Genomic DNA, 7,419 nt, shown 5'->3' on the forward strand with positions numbered 1-7,419 from the left:
TTACTTCGGCCTTTAAAGGGGATTTATGGGGTCAAAGGTCAAATCGCACAAACACGTGAATATTGGGTTTTTGTGTAATACTCTCGTAGATTCATTGTTCATCATGGCAGTTAGCACAACAATGGTTAGTATACTGTAGCCTGTGTGGCGACCACCGTGCATCCTCCTTGGAATGTCAGTAATGTTTAATTGCTGTCAATAATCGCCTACATGTTAATATACGCTTCCAATAACACACACACCATGAAACATTTGCCTCTCACCTGATACTTTAGTCCCGAGTATAGAAGTTATACCGCCGTCTAAAAGCTTCCCACATCGGGGTGTCTGGTTACATAAATAAGTGTGAGGACGGTTGATGTGATATTACACAGGCTAATACCGCACCTCACCAGTCCTCTCTCCCTCTGCCTCCTCTTCTCCATTCAGTCAGGCTGTGGGGCTCACGTTTCAGTTGGTAAACAGACGTGGACTGTGAGAAGTTATACGGAGCATGTTTGATGTTTCCACTATACCAAAGATCAAAGCCACACGAGAAGAACTTGGTGCGGAGTTCACCAATTAGCTTGTTGTTACGTCCATCCTCGTCTTTATACGCTAAATTATATACAGCCGTGTTTCCATGCGTCTGTGTATCCGTCTATCAGAAATTATTATTATTATTATTATTATTATTATTATTATTATTATTATTATTATTATTACGTTGTTTAAGGAAGAACATACCGAAACTATTGAAAGTGAGATGACTTGTTGATGCGCCTGCACTCTGAGACACACATTTGTTTTTCCGTCAGCCATTGTGTGCCTCCTGCTGACTGTGCATCTCACCTACTTACCGGAAAACTAACTTTGTAGGTCGTCGTCCAAGGAAAAATGATGGACACACACACACACACACACACACACACACACACACACACACACACACACGCACGCACGCACGCACGCACACACACACACACACACACACACACACACACACACACACACACACACACACACACACACACACACACACACACACACACACACACACACACACACACACACACACAGTACGCCATCCTTTTATGTACGCCTGTGCATTGATGTGTCCATCTTCCAAATACATATTACTTCTGAAGTGCTCGTCTGTTTACTTTAGTGTTGAAGGTAATGCACTGCCGTTCCCTCTGCCTCATCTACATGATCCGTGATTGCCAAGTGCATTCTCCGCCTTACGTGACTGTCTGTGGATGATGTGTCTGTCTTCTCGAAAATCTATCTTTCCGTTAAAATTCTCGTCCACAGAGAACCTTACTGAGGTATCGAAATCGGGATGATTTGTCTGTCCATGCAGCATGTTTGATAATTGTACAGGTACAGTTATTAAAGTGTATTTTGAATCTTCCTGTGTGTCCTTCTTATCTCCCTAAATGAAAATTATCTCTCAGATGAAGTTATCCTTCACAGAAGAACTTGTTAGATGGTTTTTGATGTAGCTGTCCCTTCCTTCACATTAACATTCCATAATTAGGTAGGTGTGCTCTTTACCTCCTTGTACATCAGTCTGTGCATCGACTTAAGTGGCTATTAAACGAATCAAATTAAGCTCCTGCACGGCAGCTTTATGGCATCAGAAGACTGCTTTTGTGGTGATAGATCTAGCGATCAAAGACGGTAGGTTAGAGGAAAGGAGGCGGGAGAAAATATATTGTACGAGGAATTTCAGTCATGACAAAAAACTAAGCTTATCATTCCAAGTGGTTTTGGCAAAATCTCATACAGTCTAAAGCATTTTGTCATCGGCAACAGGTGTAACGGTAACTCCGAGGCTCTTTATTACAGAGAAGATATGACCCAGGTGTCTAATTCTGTTTTAAAGATAAAAATAATAGAACAATGAAGTACCAGCCAAAGCCGACGGAAAGGGGGAGAAGGATCATCATGCCACATAAAAAAATAATAATAATAATAATAATAATGGGAATGGATGAAAGGAAAACTGTATTCTAAACTATCTTAATCTCTCAGAGAAAAGTGACATTAAATATATAAAGAGGTTTCCCTGTTGTATTCATGGTAATGTAGAGGAGAGGCAAAAATTTAGACTTTTTTCCTGTTATTCTATCGAGAACCTGCTTAGTTTGGAAATACGAGTTAGATACGTATTCAGCTGACTTTCAGATGTTATTGTTGTATCAGTCTACCACATTCCTATGCATTTTTCTCCCGATGTTTCCAGTCTTCCTGAAGGCGAAATGCTTTGATTCATTTGTCTGGAAACGTTTACTATTATTTATATAACCATATACCACTAGAGTAATTAGACCGATGCACTGAAAAGTATCTATCAGCTGACGTGTTATATGCCTAAAATTATCTACTTGAGTAAGCCACCCTCGTAATCTGAGCTTCAATAAACATAGTTACTCTTCTAAATGTTCCTTCAGGTTGCACTTGGAATTACCCGAGTTCGAGTGTCTGGACGATGAGCTTAGTGGCCTCACTTGTTTCTTTAGTGTTCCTGATCACCTTGCAGACTAACTGGGAAGATGTAAACAATTTCTACGAATCGTGTTCTTGATGAAAATTGGGACAGAGTGAAAACGTATTGTTTACCTTAACGACTCTGGTGCAGACGAAGGGCACAAATCTAACCCTACTTCTTTCCCTCCTCCTTAATAAGAAATATTCTCTTGGCGATATTATAACTTGTTCATTGTGACAGAATCAGACAATATTCAAGTTTTAAAAAATCACACAACCTTGATATATCAAAGCTAATTTAAACATTTTTACAGCGATAAGTCTCACCTAAGCTAAATAAAATCTCCTTACGCAAAAACGAGTTCAATAATACAAGGCATCATCGTACTGAAGGGATTTATGGTGATAGTTTCTGTTCTTTAGGGTGGAAGAAATCGTCTGGCGGCAGCAACAATGAAGTATATGAGAAGTCAGACTACTCAAGATGTTAAGCAAAGTGAAGAACACCCACAGTAGCATTTTTGGGCATCCACCTTCCTGACCCCCTCCGTCGCACTGGCAAAACCTCAGCCATCATAACCGTCAAAACCACAACAAATTATATTATTGCATTAGCTAATTAAAGGTTACTTAGTTCTCTTGGTAACTGAGGGAATTTCAGATTTTGTTGCATCTATTCTCTTACGTCATATTGGCCACGTTTGAATCTGTTTAGGGCAATGAAGGTCTTTTTTTTACACATTAGGTTTAGTTAGGTCAGTTTTGATCCTTTATATTCAGTTTAGGAGCACTGGCCAATTAGGTTCACATATGAGTAACTAGGACCATTTGGGGTCACTTGGATTCGATAAGGGGCCACTTACATTCAATCAGGTGTGTGGAAGTTAAGTCTAAGTCTTGCTAGTTTATCAGTGTTGTGGAGCAGTATTGTGTCATTTTCGGCAAAGCACACTATACCGTTGTGCTTGATTTAGTGTGTGTGTGTGTGTGTGTGTGTGTGTGTGTGTGTGTGTGTGTGTGTGTGTGTGTGTGTGTGTGTGTGTGTGTCATCGTTCAACTCCAACTGCTCTAATCTGGCAGAAAGTCTAAAATTTCAAAAAAATATATACATGTATTTGCTTATGACAAGAAGTTACTAGATTTTTGTGTAGATAACTCACATGCCAAGATCAAAGTTACGGCGCTGCGTAACTGTGTTCTCTCAGCTCTCTCACTAGATTAATTTTGTCTACAGGAAAACGATTATCTTTATCCTTTTTGTTAACAGGATTCTACAAAACCAGGTAAACGTGTTTCTGGAAGGGTGGATAGATAGCATGGAAGAAGGCAAGGTAGGGCAAGAAGAGGGTAAGTGAATAATTATGGTAAATGAGTGTGTGAGAACGATGACTATAACACCGACAAAGCTAGGTAATTGACAGAGAAATGAGTTAGATGGGTGAATTACGTAAGGGGGAGCGCATTGTATTCTGGCATCTCCCATTTTTAACTTTCACTTACGGAAAAAAGAAAGGAGAGAAGACTCTCCCCACCCTTTTTTAAATTCTTAAGACATTTGGCAGTTGATTTAGCTCAACCGTTCTACTTGTACCAGATCAAAATCCTCACCAATTGCGTTGTCACCACACCCCACCTCATAGTAAGCATATTTATATCTCTCTATCTCTCTGTCTGTCTATCTGTATATCTGTAGATAGATAGATAGGTAGGTAGGTAGGTTGTTAGGTAGGTAGTCAGATAAATGGACTGATAGATAGATACACATTGTGTATGTATGCATGGTAATTGTTAGACTTGTGGGGTGGAGCAAGAATTCTGGGGACTAGTATGTTATAGGAATGACAATGTAATCCACATTAATAACCATGCTGCTGGTGAATCTCTCAATTTCATACTTTTTCCTTCCTTGTTCCTGAATCATATATCACGCCTATCATGAGGTGAAGGAAGAGATCAGGGTAGGGATGGCGATTATGCATAACTCATGTGAAATTAAACTAATTTCTCTCCATGCTTGTACCCCATGCATACATGTCAAAATAATAGTAGAGTTAATAGTGAAAGCTCAATAACTAGTTCCTTACAGGATTTAGCTATTTTAAACATGGTAACTCTAGACGCTTCTGTTTGTCAGAAAGAGATCAGAGTCGAAAGTAGGAGTTTGTCAGGTTCCAGTAGCAATTAAGGCCGAACCTCCTTGGAAACCTACCCCTAACTCCGTTCCGTTACTACACAACTTGAAGGCCTGGGTTTGTCGAACGCAGCTGCTGCTGACGTGTTTACTGTTTCAATCTAAACTAATATAATTACCTGACTGGAGGATAATTAATGAGAGCGACAGGCTGGGTGAAACAGTTTACATCGCAACCTGGGACTTCGTAGTTCATAGTTCGGCTCAGTGGATGAGCTAGGTTGTGTATGTAAGGGGGAAGAAGGGTACCGGTACCTAATTTTCTCTGCACCTGTTTCACTCCATCTTCCTCACTACATCTCCCTCACCCTTTCTGCCTCCAGTCTACTTCGACAGAGTTCGGCACAACAAGCTGGCTTCATTGGCAAGCGAGGGGTGAGAGGAGTATTGTATCTCCCCCCTCTGCACCTGCTTCATTCTGCATCTGTCTTATCTCCGCACCTAATCTAACCCTTGCGTCTGCCTTCACCTTGTATCTTGTCACACATCCTCCAGCTTCCTTACCTACAGCACCTGCTTAACCCCCTGCACCTGCTGCACCTCTTACACCAGCCTCATCCCATGTACCTGCGCGTGCCACACCTTTCACATTTGCCTTATCTCCTGTGTTTGCCTCATCCCCCACATTTGCCTCACCCTCATCATCATTTCACTTCAAGCCTTGCTGTATAATGAAAGTTATAATTTATCGTTCTTTCGATTTACATTTGAGCTACCAGAAGGAATTATATCCACATATATAAATTGTGTTTCCAGCATGCAACAGCTTCTGACCATCATAGAACCGCTTTAGGTATTGTCTGAAATCACAACCCATTCCTGCTACCCTTCCTCCTTCCTATGTCTCCATCTTTCCTCATGGGGCTGTACGCCACATTATATACACGAAATTACTCTGGCAAGTTTGATTCAAAGAAGTGTTTAATAATCGGATCCTTCTCACAGCAGCGATCAGTACTATTTGGCATGTAAGGAGGAATGGACCATGGTGGTTTTGGTAGTGGCGTTGGTGGTTTTCGGATGTAAGCTGGTGAGAATTGAGCATGAAGGCAATTTAACTTAGACACACATCAAAGGACACCAAACGTTTCCACACCATCGGGCTCATGAACCGCGGGGTGCAGTGTCCCGGTGGGGTAATAGTTCCTTTATGCTGCCAACTGTGGAACTTGGCAGTTGAGTGGTTGGAACACACCACCACAGTGACGGCCCCCCTGAGAGTATTGAATCAATCCCCATAGGGTGTTGTCATCAGCAGCCTTAGAAATAACACAACAGAAAAAGGCCTAGGTCAGCGTTTTCCGCTTTGACCTATTGGCTGTTAACCTCTTCTATTCACTCACAGTAAATCTCTAAATGTCATCTGACCATTTTTTCTTTCTCCGCCTCTTTCTCACACACTTCTCTCCGGATTGTCGCTCAGTTACTTTTGTTGCTGTCTATTATTTCTATTTTTACTTTTTAATGCAAGGAAGAAGGAACCAAAGGTCAGGGGCCTGTAAATTGTTCCCTCCATTAAAGAAAAAAAAACGAAAACAAGACAAGAGAGCCAAATTCAAGAACCGTCCATTTTGAGATCCCTGGACACACTGTGGTTGAAAGACTGGAATTCATAGGCAGTAGGAAATACAGGCAGAGGGAGACAGTTCCAGAGCTGACCAATTGCATACACGAAGGACTAGGAGTAACGGTTAACTCTTCATTAGAGAGTTGGACATAAAAGGGATGAGAGTTTGTTGGTAGACGGGTGTGGAAGGATGCAAACAGGCAGTTCAGCGAAGCAGAGACCAGTGAAGTAGCGATAGGAAAGAGATAAAGATGCAACAGTACGGCGAAGAGACAGAGGTTGAAGGGAGCCAGTAAGAGGAGGAGAGTTAATGAGACGAAAAACCTTTGACTCCACCTTGTTGAGATGAGCTATATGTGGGGAGCCTCCCCACACATGAGAGTTGTACTCTACACAGGGGTGAATAAAACCCGTGAATAAAGTCAACAACTGTGCAGGGGTAAAGAAGAGCGTGAACTCCCCATTTCCATATCTGACTTTTCATTATGATGGTTATATCTCCTATTTTTGTCTATTCTTATGTGCAGGAATCACCCAACCGAGATGTGGACATGGAATGGGGGAATTTAGTGAACAAAACAAACACAGTTATGGATACGAATTTCCTTGTCATTAAATTAAAAAAAAAAAAGTGTTTCCTGTTGCACCTTATAGATCGGAAAACTGGAATACAGTATATAGATAGATAGATAGATGTAGATATACAGTAGATATAGATAAATACAGATTCGTCATTCATTCATTCATTGCCAGACACCATGTATCCCAAACGGGGTGGGCAAGGGCTTAGAGTTAATTGTTTTACAGGGAGGGACACTAATCCTCCACCAACCCCACTTGACACGTAGGGAGAACGTTATGCCAACAGCATCTGGTGTTCCAAGGTGGTCACCCATCCAAGTACTAACCAGACCCAACGTTGCTTAACTTCGCTGATCGGACGGGAAGCGGTGTACTCAACGTGGTATGGCCGTTGGCTTAAATGATCCTGATATTTAATGGGATCCCATTATTTAAACAGGATCCCAATATTTAAATGGGATCCCAATATTTCTTGATATTCAAATGGGATCCTAATATTTAAATGGGATCCCTTATGTATAGTACTCAGAAGAGTAATGTTGGTACAGAAACTGATATTCCATTTTCTATACACTTTGAACTGTACACTGGGATTATCATAAAAACC

General features: G+C 41.2%; 1 non-coding gene across 1 annotated transcript; it reads right to left on the reverse strand.

The window, feature by feature from the left end:
• Positions 1-7,089: 7,089 nt before the first annotated feature.
• LOC145418836 (5S ribosomal RNA) lies at positions 7,090-7,208 on the reverse strand. The gene has a single exon (XR_013900741.1). It is a non-coding gene; the product is annotated as a 5S ribosomal RNA (ribosomal RNA).
• Between the last annotated feature and the right edge of the window lie 211 nt (positions 7,209-7,419).

The sequence above is a fragment of the Coenobita brevimanus genome, chromosome 116 (genome assembly GCF_032717465.1).
Source record: "Coenobita brevimanus isolate Jiangsu-jjx chromosome 116, ASM3271746v2, whole genome shotgun sequence".
NCBI lineage: Eukaryota > Metazoa > Arthropoda > Malacostraca > Decapoda > Coenobitidae > Coenobita > Coenobita brevimanus.